The sequence below is a fragment of the Myxine glutinosa genome, chromosome 6, assembly GCF_964187855.1.
Source record: "Myxine glutinosa chromosome 6, kmMyxGlut1.1, whole genome shotgun sequence".
NCBI lineage: Eukaryota > Metazoa > Chordata > Myxini > Myxiniformes > Myxinidae > Myxine > Myxine glutinosa.
In genome coordinates, this window is record NC_136266.1 from 85,077,899 (window position 1) to 85,100,942 (window position 23,044).

Sequence of the window (23,044 nt, forward strand, 5' to 3'; positions counted from 1 at the left end):
CAATTATTTTGTCGCCAAACATCCTTCTACAAAATCTACCCGCACAATATACAGCACGACTCACCTGGGGGATCCTTTTCTCCATGCGCACCTGCAAACTTCCATTTGGATTAGCAAGTACATCATCATGATTTGAGCAGGGACTTTGTACATATTCCATTTCTCCCTGCAATTCCCGGGCTACCTCCGTCGTCTCTTCAATTTTAATTCCCAGCACTTTTTCTTTATTCACCTCGACGACCGCTGGCTTTAATAAAACACCCTCCTCTACCTCAGCGGTCGCCGGCTGCTCCAAACCCCGTGTCGCGATTTCTACCCCCGTCATTGTACCCGCGCTTTTCTCCGCCCCGCTCAACCAGCGCTTCTCGACCCGCGTTACCTCGTCGTGTACCCTTGGGACCCTCTCGCCCACCATGCGATCCATGGTCTCCCCACATTTTTGCATGCGGTCACCCATTCTGTCCCCAATTTTGCCGATTCGCTCCATTCTGCTTCCTAGCCTCTCAAATTTATTGTCTAACTTCCCAATTTGGGCATTGGTACCCCTCACCTCGTCCCTCATCGCCCCCATTTTGCCCCCCATCCTTTCCATTTTTGCATTCAGTTGGGTCAAGAATAATCTGAGGTCAAGCCCGGTTTGCCCAGCGTCCCCAGCCGCCACCGCGGGCTCGCCCTCCGCAGCGCCGCTATTTTGGGACCCTTCAACCACGTGCGCGAGAGCGCCATTTTGCGCGCCTGAAACCTCCTCAACCACCTCCTCATTGCTCCCCTCCATTTGATCCTGGGTTACTCCTAACCCCTCTCCTAGTTCACCCACCTGCATCCTGTCGCCTTGACCAGCCATGGCGCGATTTCAAAATTCGGGTTTTGTAAAACAAAACAAATTTCAGTAGCTCGTAATTTTGAGCGCGTTAAGCGTGCTTCGGGTCCGATCCCACTCCTGACACCAATTGTTACGGCCCGCGGATAAGGATGTTGGTTTGCCGAGCGGATGGCACCGCGGCCTAACAGTTACCCCGACTAACCCGATTCCCGAACGTTGGCCGGATCACGCCACAGATATTCAATAGGGAAAAGACTAAGGTGACACGGATGTGAAGAAGAAGCAGACAAAAAGGTTGGAAATACGAATATAATTTATTTGCTATTTACAGGCTCAAAATAACCAAGGAAGAAGGAAAGATAATAAAATAATATACAGAAGATATTAGAGACACAGTGCAAATTCCTTATACAAGCTTAATTAAATACCCAGGACAGAACAAACAAAGACAGACTCACACGGGGAATGATGATAGGACTGGCGGGAGGTGGATGGCTGGAGGGAGAGGAAGGTCCAATGGTACTGCAGCACGATTGGCGCGTTTGACCGCCGCCGTTCCTTCGCGGCCCTGCTCCGGAACTGCCGTCAAGGCCCCACGCTGCTGTCGAGTGTTGTTGCTGCTGTGGCCGCCGCTGCTGCTGCTGCTGCGGTGGACGTCGCGCGCTTTGCCAGGACTCGTCTGACTCAACCACACAACTGAACAACGTGCCTGCTTCTTGCCAAACTCTCTTGCTTGGTCCAACTTTGGCGAGCAAGGCGACGAATAGCAGGCGTTGTGCTTCCCTGGACGATCTCTTTTGGACAAGAATCGCTGCTGGATGATCTCTTTTGGACAAGAATCGCTGCTGGATGATCTCTCTGATAATCTCTCTGGATGACCTTCTCTGGATGATCTTTCTGGATGATCTTTCAGGATGATCTCTTTCTTGGTCCAACCACTCTTTCTCTCTCTTGGTCCAATCACTCCTCACCACCGACCACTCCTTGCTTCTTGCGCGCGCGCCTTTATAACGCCTCCGGCGATCAAGCCGCCGGCCTTCAGGACACGCCCCTCGGTGTGCTCACCTCGGCCCTGGTTGGTCGCGCGACCCTCTGGCTCCGCCCTTGATGACGACGGGCGGGCACGCCCGTCTTCCCCGACCCGAGCACATGTTCAATGGTGGTTTTGGAGGGGATGTAATTGGCAATCGAGGCATGGCAATGACGAAAGGGGATGTGAAAGGAAATGGAGATTTTGGGGATGGGAATGAAAAGGGATCTATTCTTATTTACTTGGTGCAATGGAGTGTCATCTTAATGGGAGACAAGGCCTTACCCTAATACACATAATAAAGATATAACTATTGAACAGGGGTATTCTATGATTGGCTAACGTGTATGCTTTATGGACTAATTATGGGACGCCCTTTGACCTTTACACTACGGAGGTATTTACAAGGAATCATTACATTTTACAGAGGGTGATATTTACAACAATTTACTATATAATACAACACAATAAAAAAACACAAACCTCATATCCGCAACACTGCACCCTCCTCCTCTTAGGCACGTCCCGGGCCTATAACTTTAACTTAGTGTGACACGTAGGTGTAGTTCCCTCTACATTTAACCTGACCCTGAGTGCGACAGTTTTAAAACATAAATAAATATCTCCCGCTGCTCCATTGCACCCTACCTAACAGACTCACGCCCACAGCTAACCGAATTGCGGAATGGTCTTCAAACTATACACTGACGGTGGGGAGCATTATTTACAATGACGTTACTTTATTTACAAAACTAACCCAGGACCTGTGATTGTTCTTTCTGGGGGGGGAGACAGTCTGCTCTGCATCAATGCACCATGAAAGCACCCAAAAACGCACCAACACACCCTCAAGCACCAATCCGTGCACAGTCATCACTGGTCATGAAAATAAAAACAACAACCCCTAACCCTGCAGGTGGTCTCTTGCTCTTCGGCTCCCTCTGCTGGCTATTACTCTCTTCCTGATGTTGTCTTTCTTTCATTTTCTTACTGGCGGCCTATTGGTGGAAATAAAATGAAATGCACCCAACGTGTCCATTTTTATTTATTTATGGCCCACAGGGGCCGACTATGTATGGTTCACCTGTGGGGCATCGGTGCCCTGTGGCCAAGGTCCGCCAGCAAGATTTCGGGCCTTCATGGCCGGTTCCAGCAGAGGGGCCATGCCCCAACCCATGGGGTCTATAAGTGGTGCTCGGCCACAGACATGTGGTCCATAATGTGGTGCATCGATGCAGACAGCTGGTTCTGGGAGTTCCGGGCGCACAATGGCGGACTCACGCACGCCCCCTCGGCGCCCAGTGGCGCACAGGTCCTCATGTGGGAGACAAAGGGGGGGAAAGACAGATGAGCGAGGGGTAAGGTCACAAGGGTACACATCAATAAGGCAATGCAAGGTGAAGTGCGTACGGAGAGCGAAGTGAGAAAGCTCGTCCCTACCGTACGTCACCCCCCCCCCCCCCCCCGTCACCTACACTACCCTTGCCCTTACCCCATATTTACAAAAATCTACACATTTACAAATTCGTCGCTACTGTCACGTCTTCCCCATATTTCCCCTTTACCAAATTCGTTCCCACAATCCCTCTATCCAAAATTTGCCATCACCCAATTCATCATCAATCCTCATAAGGAGGGAGAGATGGAACATCAAGCACAATGTCACACCCACGTCATGATGCATCTCACAATCCAAACATTTGCACAATAAAAATAATAAAACATGGCATGGTGTGGAGTTACGTCACCTCAGGTGAGTGGATGCAGATGGTGCGAGGAGATCTTCATCCTAACTACTTTCTAAATGACTTTAATACACTTTACACTACCCGGGGTCTTTCCCTGCCAATCCATTGGCCATCTTACACGATGGGTTCTAAAAACCAATTCCCATTGACCAAACTGTGGTGCTTCTCAATTTGGGGTCTCACTCCCCCGATTCAACTCCCTGTGCCCTTGCGCAATTTCAGCACTGGGGCGTGGAGCTCTCCCAGCAGGTCTACCCACCTGCACACCTCCACCACTGCAGTTGCCACCCGAGCTTACCTAGCTCCTCACCCTAACCTATCTAACTGGGGAAGGCACCTCCTGGCTCTGTCACCGCTCGGTGCCCTCTGGCACTGGGCTACCCGGGTCCGTCCTCCGGATCCTCGGGCCCCATCCACAACAACTCTACCGGCTCCCAGAGCCCACCTGCGGCCTCACCTGGCCGACATCCTCACAGTGGTGGAGTGCCCAAACCAACTACACACAATAACAGGCTACATGCCCAGCCATTTCCACAACACTAATGCACCCATCCAAATACCATTCTTTCACCCACACCACAGATGCCAATATCCAACCACAATTTACCTATACCCTCTACCTAACACTTACACTACCCTCCCCGGGTATTCGTGATGGGGGTCCATCCTTCCCCCACTCACACCTTCGCACCATCCACTCCACTCCATAGCTTCCACCATACTCACTCCACGACCATCCATTCCAATACTCCATATACTCCATACCATTTATTCCACACAACCATTCTCCATACACCTGTCGTTGCACACCTGTGCAATCACACCTGGTGCCACCTGCACCCTCCTCCCTTCCTGGACCATTCGGTCAATACAACTCACATCACTATCACTCTCTCATACACTGCTCCATTCACCTGTCCAGTTGCACACCTGTGCAATCACACCTTTTAACCATACACACGGCATCATCTAATCTACCTGTTGCCCTGCTAACTTAGTGCTCCCCGTCTTCCCTTTAAACTAAGCACATACCACGTCATTATCATCCACACTAATCTACCTGCGTCCCCACTACAGGTATCATTGTCACTAACTAAGCTTAATGTTACCTATTGTCATCTTCTAGGTCCCTATCATTTTATCCTAACCCTCCCGGGCTAGTTTTCACTGCCAAACCCCATAAATCTAGTGCTCCTTTGCCCCCTTTGCGAGAGATGGCAGAGTTGCTATCCCACCACATCGGGTAACTCCCACTACCAATTTTGCTCACCAAATTCCAACCAATCAAAAATTTTCCAATTACTGCCAATTCTATTCACTTTTCTAAATTTCGGATCAAAAACACTATCAGTATCATCATCATCACAGTCCGCTATATCCTAGCCTCGGTGTGTCATGACATCATTAAACTCGGCTTCGTAAAGCCGAGCAATGAATTCGGGTGGCTTGGTCGCCTGCAGGTTGAATCCCTCCGGCTTTCGGTTCAAGGGAGGTGGTTTGGTCGGGCCGAGATTCCACGCACCATCTCGGCGCGGCACCTTGCGGTCCCGGGCCCGATGACCGAGGCTCGCCCGATCGGAACCCCGCCCCCGCCAGGGGGCGCCGTTCCGCTTCCTCCCACTCGCCCTTGAACCGGACCGGTCGCCTCGCCCGACAAGGCCCGGACTCGACCGTGCAGGGCGGGGGCCAAGCCCGAATCGGCAACGACGCTTCGAAGAGAAGCGACGCAGCATCGATCCGCGCCGGGCCTCGCATCCAACAAAGCACACCGCGCCCTGAGTGCTCGCATCGGCTATCCGTCGCCCTAAACGCTAACCCGTCCAACGTCGATGCTTTACTCGCATGCCCACACGCACACGCGACCCTTTTGACACTTACAAAACCCGGCGTTCCAACGCCGTCCGTACATTCCACCAACGCACTCCCTGTTACACACCACACCTCTCGCGCACACTCGCCATTCACACACTCCCTTAACACACCTCGCACACCGTCTTGCGCACTCTCCCTCGGTACATACTCCGTACCACTCACCATGGGCGTGCACCCTTGCATCCACCCACAACCGCGCTCAGATGGGCTCTCCCACACCCGCGCCACGACCAACTCAGGTGTGCTTCCTCGCACATGTTCCACCACCACCTTACTCTCCGTGTCACACTCGCCCTCGCACGTACACTCCGTATCGCTCTCACTCCCTGTGTCACACTCCGTACACCCCGACGTGCATTCCCGCTCGCACTCGGTATCACACTCGCGCTTCGTAACACGCTCACCCCTTGACGCACACTTTTTTTTCACACGCGTGCCATTTCCACTCACACGGGACCCTTCACCAACGCCCGGGTGCCATATTGACCCCAATCGCGCGACAATTCTTTTGTCGCCAAACATCCTTCTACAAAATCTACCCGCACAATATACAGCACGACTCACCTGGGGGACCTTTTCTCCATGCGCACCTGCAAACTTCCATTTGGATTAGCAAGTACATCATCATGATTTGAGCAGGGACTTTGTACATATTCCATTTCTCCCTGCAATTCCCGGGCTACCTCCGTCGTCTCTTCAATTTTAATTCCCAGCACTTTTTCTTTATTCACCTCGACGACCGCTGGCTTTAATAAAACACCCTCCTCTACCTCAGCGGTCGCTGGCTGCTCCAAACCCCGTGTCGCGATTTCTACCCCCGTCATTGTACCCGCGCTTTTCTCCGCCCCGCTCAACCAGCGCTTCTCGACCCGCGTTACCTCGTCGTGTACCCTTGGGACCCTCTTGCCCACCATGCGATCCATGGTCTCCCCACATTTTTGCATGCGGTCACCCATTCTGTCCCCAATTTTGCCGATTCGCTCCATTCTGCTTCCTAGCCTCTCAAATTTATTGTCTAACTTCCCAATTTGGGCATTGGTACCCCTCACCTCGTCCCTCATCGCCCCCATTTTGCCCCCCATCCTTTCCATTTTTGCATTCAGTTGGGTCAAGAATAATCTGAGGTCAAACCCGGTTTGCCCAGCGTCCCCAGCCGCCACCGCGGGCTCGCCCTCTGCGGCGCCGCTATTTTGGGACCCTTCAACCACGTGCACGAGCGCCATTTTGCGCGCCTGAAACCTCCTCAACCACCTCCTCATTGCTCCCCTCCATTTGATCCTGGGTTACTCCTAACCCCTCTCCTAGTTCACCCACCTGCATCCCGTCGCCTTGACCAGCCATGGCGCGATTTCAAAATTCGGGTTTTGTAAAACAAAACAAATTTCAGTAGCTCGTAATTTTGAGCGTGTTAAGCGCGCTTCGGGTCCGATCCCACTCCTGACACCAATTGTTACGGCCCGCGGATAAGGATGTTGGTTTGCCGAGCGGATGGCACCGCGGCCTAACAGTTACCCCGACTAACCCGATTCCCGAACGTTGGCCGGATCGCGCCACAGATATTCAATAGGGAAAAGACTAAGGCGACACGGATGTGAAGAAGAAGCAGACAAAAAGGTTGGAAATACGAATATAATTTATTTGCTATTTACAGGCTCAAAATAACCAAGGAAGAAGGAAAGATAATAAAATAATATACAGAAGATATTAGAGACACAGTGCAAATTCCTTATACAAGCTTAATTAAATACCCAGGACAGAACAAACAAAGACAGACTCACGCGGGGAATGATGATAGGACTGGCGGGACGTGGATGGCTGGAGGGAGAGGAAGGTCCAATGGTACTGCAGCACGATCGGCGCGTTTGACCGCCGCCGTTCCTTCGCGGCCCTGCTCCGGAACTGCCGTCAAGGCCCCACGCTGCTGTCGAGTGTTGTTGCTGCTGTGGCCGCCGCTGCTGCTGCTGCTGCTGCGGTGGACGTCGCGCGCTTTGCCAGGACTCGTCTGACTCAACCACACAACTGAACAACGTGCCTGCTTCTTGCCCAACTCTCTTGCTTGGTCCAACTTTGGTGAGCAAGGCGACGAATAGCAGGCGTTGTGCTTCCCTGGACGATCTCTTTTGGACAAGAATCGCTGCTGGATGATCTCTTTTGGACAAGAATCGCTGCTGGATGACCTCTCTGATAATCTCTCTGGATGACCTTCTCTGGATGATCTTTCTGGATGATCTTTCTGGATGATCTCTTTCTTGGTCCAACCACTCTTTCTCTCTCGTGGTCCAATCACTCCTCACCACCGACCACTCCTTGCTTCTTGCGCGCGCGCCTTTATAACGCCTCTGGCGATCAAGCCGCCGGCCTTCAGGACACGCCCCTCGGTGTGCTCACCTCGGCCCTGGTTGGTCGCGCGACCCTCTGGCTCCGCCCTTGATGACGACGGGCGGGCACGCCCGTCTTCCCCGACCCGAGCACATGTTCAATGGTGGTTTTGGAGGGGATGTAATTGGCAATCGAGGCTTGGCAATGACGAAAGGGGATGTGAAAGGAAATGGAGATTTTGGGGATGGGAATGAAAGGGGATCTATTCTTATTTACTTGGTGCAATGGAGTGTCATCTTAATGGGAGACAAGGCCTTACCCTAATACACATAATAAAGATATAACAATTGAACAGGGGTATTCTATGATTGGCTAACGTGTATGCTTTATGGACTAATTATGGGATGCCCTTTGACCTTTACACTACGGAGGTATTTACAAGGAATCATTACATTTTACAGAGGGTGATATTTACAACAATTTACTATATAATACAACACAATAAAAAAACACAAACCTCATATCCGCAACAATATATATAAGTTCAAAACACACCTGGTCACAAGTGTGCCGCACTGACCGGGTCCTCAGTCGAGGTACTCAGCATCATCCCGTTTCGGCCCTTCAACCTCGATACGGTCAGCTAAGGTGGGCCAGCAGGGGCACATCCACATCCACATGCAGCAACTGCACCTGGATGCATACATACCCCCACCCCCAGCCAGTGCGGCGAACAACAACAACAACAACAACAACACCTTCACATCCAGAATCCACAGCACACTTCAACAACAAAGAGCAAACCAAACTAAATGTCTGAGGTTTAAATAAGACAGGTACCTCCAAGATCCTCTCTAACGATGTTCTAATCATTTGCACCTGAGCTGGTGCACTTGATTCAAATTTTAGGTATTTGAAGTAGTGATAAATGTAGGCGTGTACTTCCTTTTTCCACATGCGAAATTTGCATTTGTGTTTATTTAAATTATACAATGGACTACAAAATGTAAATGTTTCATGATATTTGTTACATTATATCACCTTTATCTATCAATATTGTTGAAATGAAGATCAAATAGCTGTATGTTGAAATATGTTGAAAAAGTCAAAACTTTACATGGGGTGTACTTACTTTTTCACGTGACTGTATATATATATATTGTTTCGCTTTTGAGATCCCACACAGGTAACATCATTAAAGGTTAAAGGTTGCACCCCATAGTTAGGCCACAATCAACACGTAGGTCACCTTAGGACGTTATTTATTTCATAGTATGTGTTTAGGATAAGGCCATTCCCAATAGTTGCATCTGCGTTGTGTAAAATAAATAAGAGTAGGCCCCGTTCATCCATTTTGGCAGCCTCCCTCCAATCGATGCCATTAAGCGCTATCCAGTCTGTACTCCGTCGCCCCTTCCAGTTTGTTACACTTTGGCTGCCAGCAGCGTTTGCTGCTCTTGCTCGCCCAAACCAGCCCAAAGGCCACGAGGTAAGGCCCGAAAAGGGGGCGGAGCGCAAGGGGGGAGGTGTGGCCACGTAAAGCAGCCGTCAAAGGTGGAGCCGGTAAGCCCTCACCAGCCAATCAGGGCTGAGGCGACATCGCCTGACAGGGTGTGGCTGGACATTTCAGAGGGTTCACTGGGCATGGCAATATAACCCTTCGTGCGAGGCACCCACCTCAGATGAGACGTGAGTTCGCTTGTGAAGTTCTGATGGGAGAGGCGCTTGGTTCGTGTTCAGAGTTATGAGATGGAGAGACGCGCGGGGACAAGCCTCGATTGATTGATTGCGCTTTACAAAGGGCTGGCACGCGGCACGCATTGCAGAGAACTGCAGCGTCGAGAAGGACTATTGTGGAAGGCACCCGTAGTGAAGAGTTTACGTGGCATTGCGGAGGGCTTGGGGAAAGTGGCGTATTGTACCCCGGCGATATCGCGATACCGGGAGCGCGCATAAGGGCGCCGGTACAAGTATTATAATCGCAATATAATCGCCACCTAGCAATCCCCCGATATAATTGTCCGCCTCGTGTCTACGCCACGCGGAGAGCTGCCTGCCGTCTTCCACCATCTGCACGGGACGAGTCGGGGACCGGACGAGCTGTGGACCCTCAACCGGACCATCTACGAACCCCGTGTGAGTGAGCCTGAGAGTGAGTCTGAGAGTGAACGGGCCCGTGTCCAGGGGTAAGTATAAGATTGTTTAAGGCTGCCCTTTGTACCTGCTTCTTCCTCTTCGCTGTACATTCTTTCTTTTCCTTCCTCTTCTTATTTGTACAAAGGGCAGCCTTAAACAATCTTATACTTAAGATTGGAATCTCCCGCGATTGGAATAAGATTGGAATAAGATTGGAATCTCCCGCGATGAAGCTATCTCTGAGGGCCTTTCACTCACTCACCGCAGGCAGGTAGGTGGTCTTTCTGTCTTCTACCGACTCCTCTCCGGCCTTGCTCCCCCAGCTCTCTCTGTGCTCTGTCCCCCAAATATTCCTACAGGTCGCACAAGATCTGCCAGCCACCCTCTGATGGTTAAACTGCCGAAATCTCGGCTCTCTGCTCACCTTCACTCTTTCATTCCTCTTTTCTCCCGCCTCTGGAACAAACTCCCACACTCACTTCAATCACACTCCTCCCTCCAGGTCTTCAAAACAGCTGTTCACCACCATCTCTTATCTTCCCCCATCCAAAACCTTGATCTTTTCTACCCCCACTAATTCACCCCAGATCCACCTTGTTTGAAATTCCAACTTCTTTCCTGGAAGTCTTGGCAGTGTCCATATGTTTTATACCTCCCCCACCCCCCCCCCCCTTCCCATGCCTCCCCCCCAAAGCCCTCTCCCTCCCACAGTTCTCTCGATGTCTCCATGTCTCTCGGTCCCTGCTCTCAAATGTTGTGTTTGTGTCCTTCCCCCTCTCTCCCCATCTTGTCTACCGCTCCCGATGTTATTTGTTTTGTGTGTCTGTTTGTCTTTCTGTGTGATTAATGTTCGCTCTTTCACGAGCCTCGATCTTGTATACAAAAAAAAAAAAAAAAAAAAAAAGTGTGATAAATTCCTTGTTCTTCCTGGTTTCCTCTCAATTCGACCGTATCAGTCTTTTCCTCAATTGGGTAAGCGTGGCACGATTAGGAACGGCTTAGAATCGGGTCTAGTACCTGATAACGGCCCGAATCGCGGCTCGCTTCGCTCGGCGTGTCCACTAACGCCGTGGTTTGGGTGGGGTTATTTCCTTGCTTCACAGTCAGTGTTAGTACTTAGGTAATAGGACTAATTCGTCCAACAACCCTATTTAACACCGACCGGAAGGAACGTGATAGCCCCGGGATCACGTCGGCCAGTAAAAGGACAAGGGAATTAATCCCCCCTTTATAAGGGGAAGGCCAACGGACGAGATCCACAACAATATATATATATACAATTATACATATATTAAATAGGAGTGGCCATTTGTCTGTCCATCCGTCCCCGAACTACTCCTTCAGTTTTGGGGCTTGCCCCACCACGCCATACCTTCTGTGGAATGTTTTGTCACCTCTGCGGGTCTCCTAAGTTAGGTGGGAGGTTTCATAAATTCCTCAATACAATTTTGATTTTGAGTTTTGATCCATACGAAGCTAATTCTGATTTAGAAATGGACACACATTCATGGCTTCGGCAGAAACACTTCGCTGATTTGATATCGCAATACAATGGTTATTTTGAGTTTCCACCCAGACAACACTTTTATCCATCCTGAGGTGGGTGGGAGGTTTTATAAATTTTTCAATACAATTATGATTTTCGATCCATACTATGTGTTTCTTATCTGCCCTTTCAAGCCCGCACATTAGTCTGTATTGCTTATCACGTTGGAACGTTGTCTTTATTTGTTTGTCTCACCAGTGTTTGTAACATTGTATTTTGCTATATTAATACTATTTCATTCATTTGTGATTGGAATTATGCTGTTTGGAATGAAAATATAGATAGAGTTTAAAGAAATTACGTGAGAGTTTCCAGTGACATTTGGGGAATTGCCATTTGCCAGTTTCATCATTGACTGGGTATAGAAACATTCAGTTGCAGTAAGTGTTTTTGCCAAAATCCTTCACGAACCTGTTCGACTGAAGGTGGCACAGGAATGGGGAATTTATTGGTTCATGGTTTGCCATTCGCCGTTTCCGCATTGTTTGTTTGCATTTTGTGTATTTTGTTTGTCTGGTCGATTTGTTTGTGAAGTTAATGTTAGCTCTTTCACGAGCCTCGATTCAGTATACAAAAAAAAAAAAAAAAAATTCAACCTCACACTCGTGCATACAGTGCCTTCAGAAGGAATTCACACCCCTTGACTTTTTCACATTTTATGTTACAACTTGAATTAAAATTAAATTAAATTGAGATTTTTTGTCACTGATCGACACGTAATAACCCATTATGTCAGAATGGAATTTTTGTTTTTTTCGAAGTATTTATAAAATAGTTAAAAATGAAATATGGAAATATCATTTACATACAGTGCCTATATAAAGTTTACACCCCCTTTCAAAATTTTCACCTTTTGTTATGTTATAGCATGGAATTACATTGCATTAAAGCAGACTTTTCCACCTTTATTTACACCTCGTAATCCACAACTTCCAAGTGAAAAACAAATTCGACAGATTTCAGAAAATTAATTAAAAATACAAAACTAGAAAATCTTGGTTGGATAGGTATCCACCCCCTCATAATAGCAATTGTAAATTAGCTCAGGTGTAACCAATCACCTTGCAAATCACACACCAAGTTATTTGGCCTCCACCTGTGTTAAATTGTAGCGATTCTGATTATTTCAGAATAAAATCAGCTGTTCCTGTAGGTCTCCTCTCCTGGGTAGTGCATTTCACAGCAAAGACTCAACCATGAACACCAATGAGCTTTCAAAAGACCTCCGAGATAAAGTTGTGGAAAGACACAGATCAGGGGATGGGTATCAACATATTTGAAAGGCCTTGGATATCCCTTGGAGCGCAGTCAACACAATCACTAAGAGGTGGAAGGCGCATGGTACCACCAAGACCCTGCCTAGATCAGGCCATCCCTCCAAACTAGATGACCAAGCAAGGAGGAGACTGATCAGAGAGGCCATGAAGAGGCCAATGGCAACTTTGAAAGAGCTACAGGCCTTTATGGCAAAGACTGGTCACTGTGAGCATCTGACAACAATATCCCAATCACACCACACGTCTGGCCAGTATAGTAGTGTGGCAAGAAGGAAGCCATTACTCAAAAAAGCCCACCTTGAGTCCCTTTTGAGGTTTGCAAAAAACACTCTGGCGATTCTGAAGCCATGTGGCAAAAAGTTTTGTGGTGTTGATGAAACCAAGATGGAACTTTTCGGCCTAAATGCAAAATGTAATGTTTGGTGAAAACCCAACATAGCACATCACCCAAAGAACACCATCACTACTGTGAAGCATGTTGGTGACAGCATCATGTTATGGGGATGTTTCTCATCAGCAGGGACTGGGGCACTTGTCAGGATAGAAGGGAAAATGGATGGAGCAAAAGTCAGAAAAATCCTTGACGAAAACCTTCTAACCTTCTAGAGCCTTCTAGAGGAAACCTTCCTAGAACCCTCTAGAACCTATAACCTAGAAGGAAAACCTTCTTCTAGAAAACATTCTGTAGAATTCCCTCTGCAAGAAAACTGAAATTTGGACTGAGGTTCACCTTTCAGCATGACAATGACCCAAAGCACACAGCCAAACCTACAATGCTGTGGCTAAGTAACAAAAAGATAAATGTCCTTGAGTGGCCCAGTCAGAGCCCCGACCTGAATCCAATCGAAAATCTGTGGCATGACTTGAACATTGCTGTCCATCAACGCTCCCCACGCAACTTGACTGAACTTGAACAGTTTTGTACAGAAGAATGGGCAAATAATGCCCAATCAAGGTGTGCAAAGTTGGTAGAGACCTATCTCAACACACTCACAGCTGGAATTGCTGTTAAAGCTGCTTCCAAGAAGTATTAACTCAGGGGGGGGGGGGGGGGGTGGGGGGGTGGTGGATACTTGTCCAACCAAGATATTCTAGTTTTGTATTTCAAATTATTTTTCTGAAATGTGTATAATTTGTTTTTCACTTGGAAGATGTGGGTTACAATGTGCAAGTAAAGGTGGAAAAACCTGGTTTCATGCAATTTAATTCCAGGCTATAAGGTAACAAAAGGTGAAAAATTTGAAAGGAGGTGTAGAATTTCTTTAGGCACTGTACATGGCATACTACCTTGGACCCCAAAAGTATGGCTGTACCAACTTAGTAAGTTGTTTACCAAACTTTGCACGTCACTTCAAATTCACATTCTGTACCTACCCATAAGGTCAGTAAACAGCTCGTATAATATATCTTCCATCCAAGTGTACTTGTGTCGACTCATCTCTAGAAATGGCCGAGCAAAGAATGTAATTTAAAAAGCTCTCTGTCCCTTCCCCCCCCCCCCCCCCCAAGGCCGCAGATCATCCACTCTTCCGAAAAAAAAAATTCCCAGACGCACGGCTTTAATTGAGAACAAAGGAAGGCGGCGGATGGATAGATCAAATGAATGAGGAATGGGATGCAGCAAAACCCCTGGGGGCAGCTTAAGAGGGGTGACAATGGTCTGGTTCCTCACCTCTACCATGGGGATCATCTTGTGTTATGTTTTTATTTTTCTGTCCATTTATCTTCATTTTGACGTTCGCTCTCGTTTTGTCTCTTTTGTCATGAGCTTGTATGTTATTTTTCCCCTTCTTGTTAAACTAATTATGGCATGCTCATGAAAATAAATATTCTTGACTAATAACACAAACTTGACATGTGTTGTTAGGACTTAGAGAGGAAGACACTGAAAATAGTGAACATTTGCGAGGGTTCGCAAACTTTATTAAACATTGGTGTTAGTTATCTATTACCTAAAAAGAGATTGTGGTGATTGTGGGATTAATAACCTTAAAATAAGACGGTAGAAATGTTTTTGATCAGACAGTTACTAATTTTTATTTTTCAATAATCCTGACTGCACGTGACGTAGGCAAAGCACACACTCTCTCCATCTCAAGGTCCCACTCATTTTACCGACTCTCCCGACATCCCCGTGAGCCTTCTTACACAGACTCCTCTTTGTCCACTTTAATAAAACTGACGTGCTGCGACCGAGTGGAAATGGCAGAAGAACAAAGGAATTACATGATGCAGATCAGAGGGTCATTCAAGTAATGAAACTGTGTTTATATGTTACATTAAATGTGACCCACACATGTGCAAGGCCTTTCTGACAACGTTTTCATGCATCTCTTGGTGAAACCAAATAACCCTGAGGCTGAACTTTCTCCGCATGGCACAAGAAACCCCGTTTTGAAGTTTCAGCCGGAAAGCGCATCGAGTGTGCAGTGAAATTTTAAATCCAATATTCTGAATTTAACACTGACTTTGCAACACACAAGGAAATTGTACTCTTTTTAAGTAATAACCGATGACTAAAATATTGTTTTATGATCTCGCAGGTGGGTCCAGCCTGTCGGGTCACATTTCCACACGTCTGGAGCCAATATCCAACTTTGTGGACTATTTCCTTTCCTTCTCCGTGTCCATGGCCGTAGCCTCTCCCATCTCTGACCAGGCGTTCCCAAGTGGGGAGGTATGGCACAGGCCGTTCGACCGCCGTCGTGCGTTAAATGAGACCAAAATCGGTGTTCGTAGCAATAAAATTCAGCCCAAAATCGCCAATAAAATGAACTCCATGGCAATTGCTTATCTGGCAGCAGCTCGTGTCAGTGGGAAATTATTGGGACAAACTTGGGAAACCGACATTTGGGAAATTATTGGGAAAATTGGAAATTATTGGGAAACCGACATTCAAAAAGAAGCATCTCATGCACGCAAGGAAGAATGTTTTGCACCATTGTTTAGTGCAATGCTTTCGGCATCATTATCACAGGGGTCATGAGGAGCCTGAACCCGACCAGCGCTGTGTAATAAGAGTCCTGAATATTCAAAACCCACGTTGTTACTAATCAATGCCAGCCATGCTGCCCAAGGGTGGGTAGATCATTCCTGGAGGGACGAATGGAGCAATGAAAAGCAAACGTCCATTTTTAGTTTTGTACAAAGTTCTGTGGTCAAATCTTGCAAGAGTAAATTGGTTCTTGACAAAGATTTACTTTTACCTTGCAGTGAGTGATGTGCGACCTGTGATGTACGAACATTCTGAAATTTTTGAGAGTAATATAATTATTATTTTTTTTTTTTTTGTCCGACTACTTCTCGAGTGTTTGTATTTAGAAGCATTGGGTAAGTTAGATGAGACCGACATCTTTATAGTTAATCTTCGTTCGTATTCAGCACAAGGCTGCGGGGTAGCATCATTGGCTGAGGGCGCGGCCGTCGCACCGATGCAATGCCCTCGGCTGGTTGGGGCAGGAATTTGGAATTTGGTCATGGTGCCGGCGATAGCTCGCCTACTCTTCGCGAATGACACCATGGGATATTTAACGTACAACAACGAATGCTGACAGACAGGACGATGTTAAACGTCCGTCCGAGGAACAACACCAGAGACACCACTTTTATATTCTCTACTATAAGAGAGCCATTTGTCTGTCTGCATGTCGCCATTTTTCTCAGAGATGTCTGAACGGATCTTCGTCAAACTTTCAGAGGTTCACCAGTAAGTGCCGCAGAGTGTTTTAGGCAAAACAAACAAAAACTAGAACAATGCGACTGTGTCGCCAATATGCCTCCACATAGTCCCACAACGGGTAGATGCCATCACTATTCATATGTATGGATAGGCAATCACGTTTGTGAAGTTTTGTGTTGATCGGACAAGGTTCGTTTTTCTATCCAAGATGGCTGCCAAACCACGTTACCTATGACATCATCATTTTCAAGCTATATGCAACAATGCTGTCAGATGATATTTGTATAATATCGCATCGATAGGGTGAGCGGTTAAAGAGATATAATTATTTAATATTTTCCTTCAATCCAAAATGGCTGCCAAATAATGTGACCTATGATGTCAAAAATTTAATATTTCAATACAAACGGGTCAGAGATCATGTGCATACAATTTCAGATTTTTAGGATAAGGAATTCGATTAAAACATTCTTGGCTGGTATACCACTTCACCGATGATGTCATCATTATCATGCTTTTGTTCCCCATTGGGGGTACTTGACAATGTGCCAAGTTTCAAATTTTTCCATTCAGCGGACATACGTGCGTACGGACGGACAGCCCGAAAACATAATGCCTCAGGCGACTTTGTCGGCGGAGGCATAAAAAGTTCTAAATAGTTCATAAAACGAGATTTTATGAATAGCTCCATAGTGTCTAATACGTGTTAGCTATGTGAAAGGTTGCATCGGCGCCAGTGATCCATGACCTCATTCCATAGTGGGTTGCCGGGTTGGTGTTGTGAAGTGTTTTAGGCACCCACAATTTTTTAAAGAAAAAACTTCAAATTGATTTCTTCAAAATGCCAACAGGATTATAATATCATCGGGTAATGCTGGATACTCCTGCTACCAAGCCAACATCTATAGCTGGGGCACAGCTGGGAAATAGATGGTTTAGATGGGCTTCGGTTCTGGGTGTGTTTTTTAGCTGGGTTCAACATGGGTCTCATTTGGGCTGCCGATGTCATTCTAAAAATAAAATGGCACTCTTTGACGTCATATCCCACCTTACAAAGCTGGCTGGGGCCCACATGGGTTTTCGTCAGTTAGGTGGGCTAAACTGGACATTGAGTGGGCTTTGAACTGGACCTTATGTGGGTCACAGGTGGGCCAAGCCAATGTTAGTGTCATAAGTTTTTTAAAATGGCAACTAGCAGCAGCTGGCAGCTAACGTGTTATCGAGACCAGTTCAACAACAGTTTTTAAACGTGAGTTTGTTGTTGGCTGAAGTGAATCATTCCATTTGGAGAAACATTATAGTTTCCAATCAGCGGCCATGTTGTAAACCCTGATGTACAGTGCGTATAAAAAAAAAGGTAATCCGAATTCAAGGGGTTAATATGCAAAGGTTATTTATTTTGACAATTTACATGTGTTTTACTAATTAAGAGGAGATCCTCAGCTTTCCATTGATACCTTCCATGCATCATTGCTGTCACACATGACCGAGTACATGTTCATTGAAAATGACAAGTTCAAATCGCATTTTCCCAAGTTTGGCTAAGGCAAGATAAAAAAAATGAGTTGGTGATCGTCCTTTTTTCTCAAAAGTTCGGGTAGGGAGGGAGGTTTTTTTTTTTTTTTTTTTTTTTTTTTCCTACTTTCCATTGAGTTTTGTTGACATGGAAAAATATAAAATAAAGACTCCTTTCTCCTCAAAATGATTTAATTTCTTCATTCATCTCACAGATTTACAGACATTGCCCAAATCTCTATGAAACACAGTGTTTGTGTGATTTTGGATGATGTTGAATGTCCTAGCTGAGCTTGGTAGTGAAAGGGCAAGACACCTGTACATGTATATACACCATGACATCGGAAAAACAGATAAACACCATGCCCTTGGCACCTTGGCACCCAAGTACAAAAAGCATCATCACGGGCAGCATTCATGAGGACACTAAAAACAGTTGGTCGACTATCGGGTTCCATCCTGTGATCCGTGGCCGTGTCTGCAGCCAACACAAATTTGAGAAATGAGCCAAGAGTCTTTGTCACATCAGAAACTTTGCAAGCTGGTGAAACTTTCGTCATGTCAGTTTTACTGGGGCCGGCGAATACTTTGACACAAGGACCGCGTGTATCGTCAGGCAATGGCTCCCTATCCCCATCATACTTGCCGTCTGAGAACTCTGCATAGAAGTCCGAGATTGTAACATCCAACTCGATATTGCACGCAAACCAGTCCTTCACCGTCTTGGAAGAGCCCTCACGGGCTATTGATGCGATCACAATAGGCATTTCAAGCCGATTCTATCACGAATCGATACAGATTTCAGCGGGAAAAATCTCACACAATAGCCGCCATGAATGGCTAACGTAAAATGGGTGAAGTTGCCTGAGGCACTTGCGACGCTCTGCGCAGCACGCACTGCGCATGCGGTGCAGAACGGCGCCAAATTTGACTGAAAAGATCGTTTTTGAATGATTTTTTTCAAAATAAAAAATAAAAAAAGTTTCGGGTCGGGTGTGTTTCGTAGGGTCGGGCGGGGACGATCACCAACTCATTTTTTTTATCTTGCCTAATCGATGCAAGTCAGGATAATTGGTGCAAAATTAACGTCAGATGTGAACTTTTCTCAGGAATGATTGGCCTTTATGCACCCACACCTTCAACATGTCCACCTCCCCTTTCAACACAAAGCTCACAGTGGCGGAGCATGCCCTCAACTGCTCGACTCACCATAGCCGGGTCATTGCGCAAAGCATACACTTCATGTCGAATACGGCCCTGCAATTCGTCAAGATCACGGGGAGGAGTTGCGAACACCTTGTTCTTTAAATGTCCCCAAAGGAAATAATCACATGGTGTGAGGTCAGGTGATCTTGGCGGCCATTCCACTGCATGGTTGAGGGTGATGACTCGGTCTCCAAAGAGTTCCCTCAGTCGATCTCGGACAGCGATAAGACGATGTGCTGGGGCGCCATCTTGGACCCACAAGTGATATCTGAAGACACCACGAACCTGTCGCTCAAAGTTCTCCTCCAGCTGCGGTAAAACTTCATCATTGATCATCTGCAGATACCTGTTACCATTGACATTCCTTTGAAAGAAAAATGGTCCGATCACCTGACCACTTTCACAAAGTCCCAACCAAACAGTCCACTTTTGTCGATTCATGTTGGTGTCAACATTAAATTCCGGGGGTTGTCCTGTCGATGCATATTCAAGAACATTATGGTTATTGACCTTGCCGTCCATGGCGAAAGCAGCTTCGTCGCCGATAACGAGATACCGCAGGAAATTGACATCTGATTCGCAACGTGCTACCAACCTGATTGACATCTGATTGACATCAATCAAATTGACATCTGATTCGCAACGTGCTACCAACCTGATTGACATCTGATTGACATCAATCAAATTGACATCTGATTCGCAACGTGCTACCAACCATCTGGCAAGCAACAGCCTCCTGGCAAAATCCCTTGGCGTAAGTTGATGCCGGATGTGAATCCGATATGGATGTTGGTGGAGGTCCAGTCTTGTGATTCGGTTGAATGTGCCGAAGGCAATCCCGTCCCATTTCGTCTTGCGCTGGTATCCCTAGGATGCTCCAAAACTTGCTGCCTTACTGCTGCAATGTTCATTTCCGATCGCCCAGTGCGCCTCCTACCAGAATTCTCCTTGTTGCGGTTGAGGCTCGTGCCATGCTCTTGGTATTTTCTAACACTCGCCCAGATGGTTTTGGCTACTGGAGGCTCCCGTTCTGGGAAACGTTCCCTGAACGCATCACGAGTTTGCTGCAAACTTCCAGTTTGGTTGAAGGTTGTAACCACGAAGGTCCGCTGTTCAGTCGTAAGTTGAACCATCATTTCAATGACTCAGACTGTCTCTAAACCCATACACTGTAGGCCCATCTTAAATACCCATCTTAAACAAAGGATGACGCAACCGACGATTACCAGACCAGCTTAACAAATTTACATAATCAACTTGGCAGTCGACAAGTAATGCGTCCATTTCAAACTGTCTTGCACCGATTAGCCAAACTTGTAAAAATGCGATTTGAACTTGTCATTTTCAATGAACATGTACTCGGTCATGTGTGACAGCAATGATGCATGAAAGGCATCAATGGAAAGCTGAGGATCTCCTTATAATTGGTAAACCACATGTAAATTGTCAAAGTAAATAACCTTTGCATATTAACCCCTCGAATTCGGATTACCTTTTTTTTGATACGCACTGTAGATCGATAATACTTGAATCATCAATTTTAACGTACTTCGGATGGTGGTTCAATGTCGAGGGTTGAAAGTTGGATTTTTTAAATTTTATTTTTGTAAATCTATTACATACTATAAGAGAGGTGTGTGTGTGTGTGTGTGTGTGTGTGTGTGTGTGTGTGTGTGTGTGTGTGTGTGTGTATGTGTGTGTGTGTGTGTGTTGCCATTTCTCTCAGGGATGGGATGCTATCTTCGTCAAACTTTCAGAGGTTCACACCCTTGGTATTCTCGATGCAGGAATACCACAGCAAGATGTTCCAAGACATTTCAAATACCACAGGAAGACCATTGAATTATTAAATTATTTACAATTATTAGCTTGTTTTGACAGATCCAAGTTACGATGTTCTTTAAGATAATTTCAAGCAAAAGCCTCTCTAAAAATACACTCCATTCTATATTTATACTGACAGTGAAGCAGATGTGATGTTGTAGCTAATGCAGGATTGATTTACATCCCATTTATATTCACCTGAGGCCCAGGAAAAAATACATGTATAACCCATGCAAATCCCATGTCCAGCCGATGTGGGGTAGCCCACGAAAAGCCCATGCACTGCCCATGTGGGCAACCCAGTTGGCCCCCGGTTGGGGCCTATGGACAAATCCAGCTGGGGCCTACGTGGGGGAACACACATGGGACCCACAAGTTAGCCCACATAGGACTCATATGGGCCGCAGCTGGACATTCTGGCTGAGTAGTAGTTAATATGTGTGAATCATCTTGGATTGGGCTGGCAGGATGGTCTAGACTCTAGAGGTATTCACACTCACTCACCTCTAAGCTGTCTAGCCTGGGTATGAAACTCTGTCCAGCTATAAACCGTTATGCAGGTGTTCACAGGCAAGATGATTCATCGATGTGTCTGCTGTCCCTCGGATGGATGTTAAATTGGGAATCATGTGTGCTAGAATTAGTATGTGGATGTTAAAGAGATCACATGGTACCCTTCCCAAAGAGCAGGCAAGCTATCATCAGCACGACGGCCACATTCCAAATTCATGACTCAATTACTGCTGGGGAGGCAACGGCAAACCACCCAGTATAACGCTTGCCAAGAAATGGCCGCAACAAGCACCGACACTCTGCAGCAGAGTATTGCAGATCAGAATCGGGAATTAATTACCGGTATATATATATACAGACTTGGCATTTAATATGGAATGTATATTTTTTCTTGACTTGGGTTTACTTTCTGAACTTAGTATATCAATCTGGTGAGTTTATTTTACCCTTTGGTGATGTCTTTGTTGAAACAACCATGTCACTGATTGTCTTTCGCAGCAAGAAGTCAATAACAGGATTATATCACAGGTGGCGTGACAAAATGTAAGGACAGGTACATTTGACGATTGGCTTCACAATCGGGTATATAAGGGTTGTTGCGTTCTGTATTAGTGGAAAACAACTGCTGCACGTCTACAAAAGTTATTGCCGCTTCCTCTGGAGATGGTCCGTCAACTTGACAATGCTGTTTGTCATGGAGTGGTGGCTTTACGAAATTCTGGCATGAAACAGCGTGCTATTGCTCGGCAGTATGGCATCACTCAAGGTCAGGTGTCAACGATCCTGAAACGAAATGCTCAGAGGGGTGTCCGTACTCCAATACCGAGGCCAGGACGTCCACGCAGAACCACAAGGAGAGATGATCGCCAGCTGCACCGGTTAGTCTGCAATGGCCGTACCAAGTCAGCTAATCGGCTTAGGGCTGAGTGGCAGCAACTGACAAATGTGCCTGTATCCAGAAGGCTAGTCAACCAACGACTGGTTCAAGCAGGCTATCGTGCCAGGCGTCCCCTGAGAAAGCAACGCCTGACCAGACAACACCGCCAGCGCCGATTGCAGTGGGCCAGAGAGCACCGTCAATAGCAGCCAGGACACTGGAATCACGTGACCTTCAGTGACGAGTGTAGATTTCTGGTCTATCGTCAAGATGGCCGTGTCCAAGTGCGCAGACGAGTGCATGAAGCCCACAACGAAGATTGTATAGTGCCAAGAGTCCAAGCTGGAGGTGGTGGGGTGACCGTTTGGGCTGCTTTTCATGCAGGGGGCAAAACTGACCTGGTTGTTCTGAATGGAAACCTGAACCAGTTCAAGTACAGGGTCATTCTGGAAAAAACATTGCTTCCATTTGCTCATGCAGCCTTTCGAGGAAACTTTGTCTTCCAAGATGACAATGCACAGCCTCATCGTGCTCGCATGATCCAACACTTTCTTGCTGACCGTGGTTTAGAGCATATGGAGTGGCCTGCCATGTCCCCGGATATGAATCCGATAGAGAACTTGTGGGCAGAATTAACGCGTCAAATCGACAACTTGGACCAGCAGCCGACCTCTGTGCA

General features: G+C 46.8%; 1 long non-coding RNA gene across 1 annotated transcript; it reads right to left on the reverse strand.

Annotated features, from left to right (window-relative positions):
• Positions 1-18,121: 18,121 nt before the first annotated feature.
• LOC144892514 (uncharacterized) lies at positions 18,122-18,941 on the reverse strand. Its single transcript, XR_013623716.1, has 2 exons — positions 18,588-18,941; positions 18,122-18,423 (listed from the first exon to the last, which is right to left on the reverse strand). It is a non-coding gene; the product is annotated as an uncharacterized LOC144892514 (long non-coding RNA).
• Between the last annotated feature and the right edge of the window lie 4,103 nt (positions 18,942-23,044).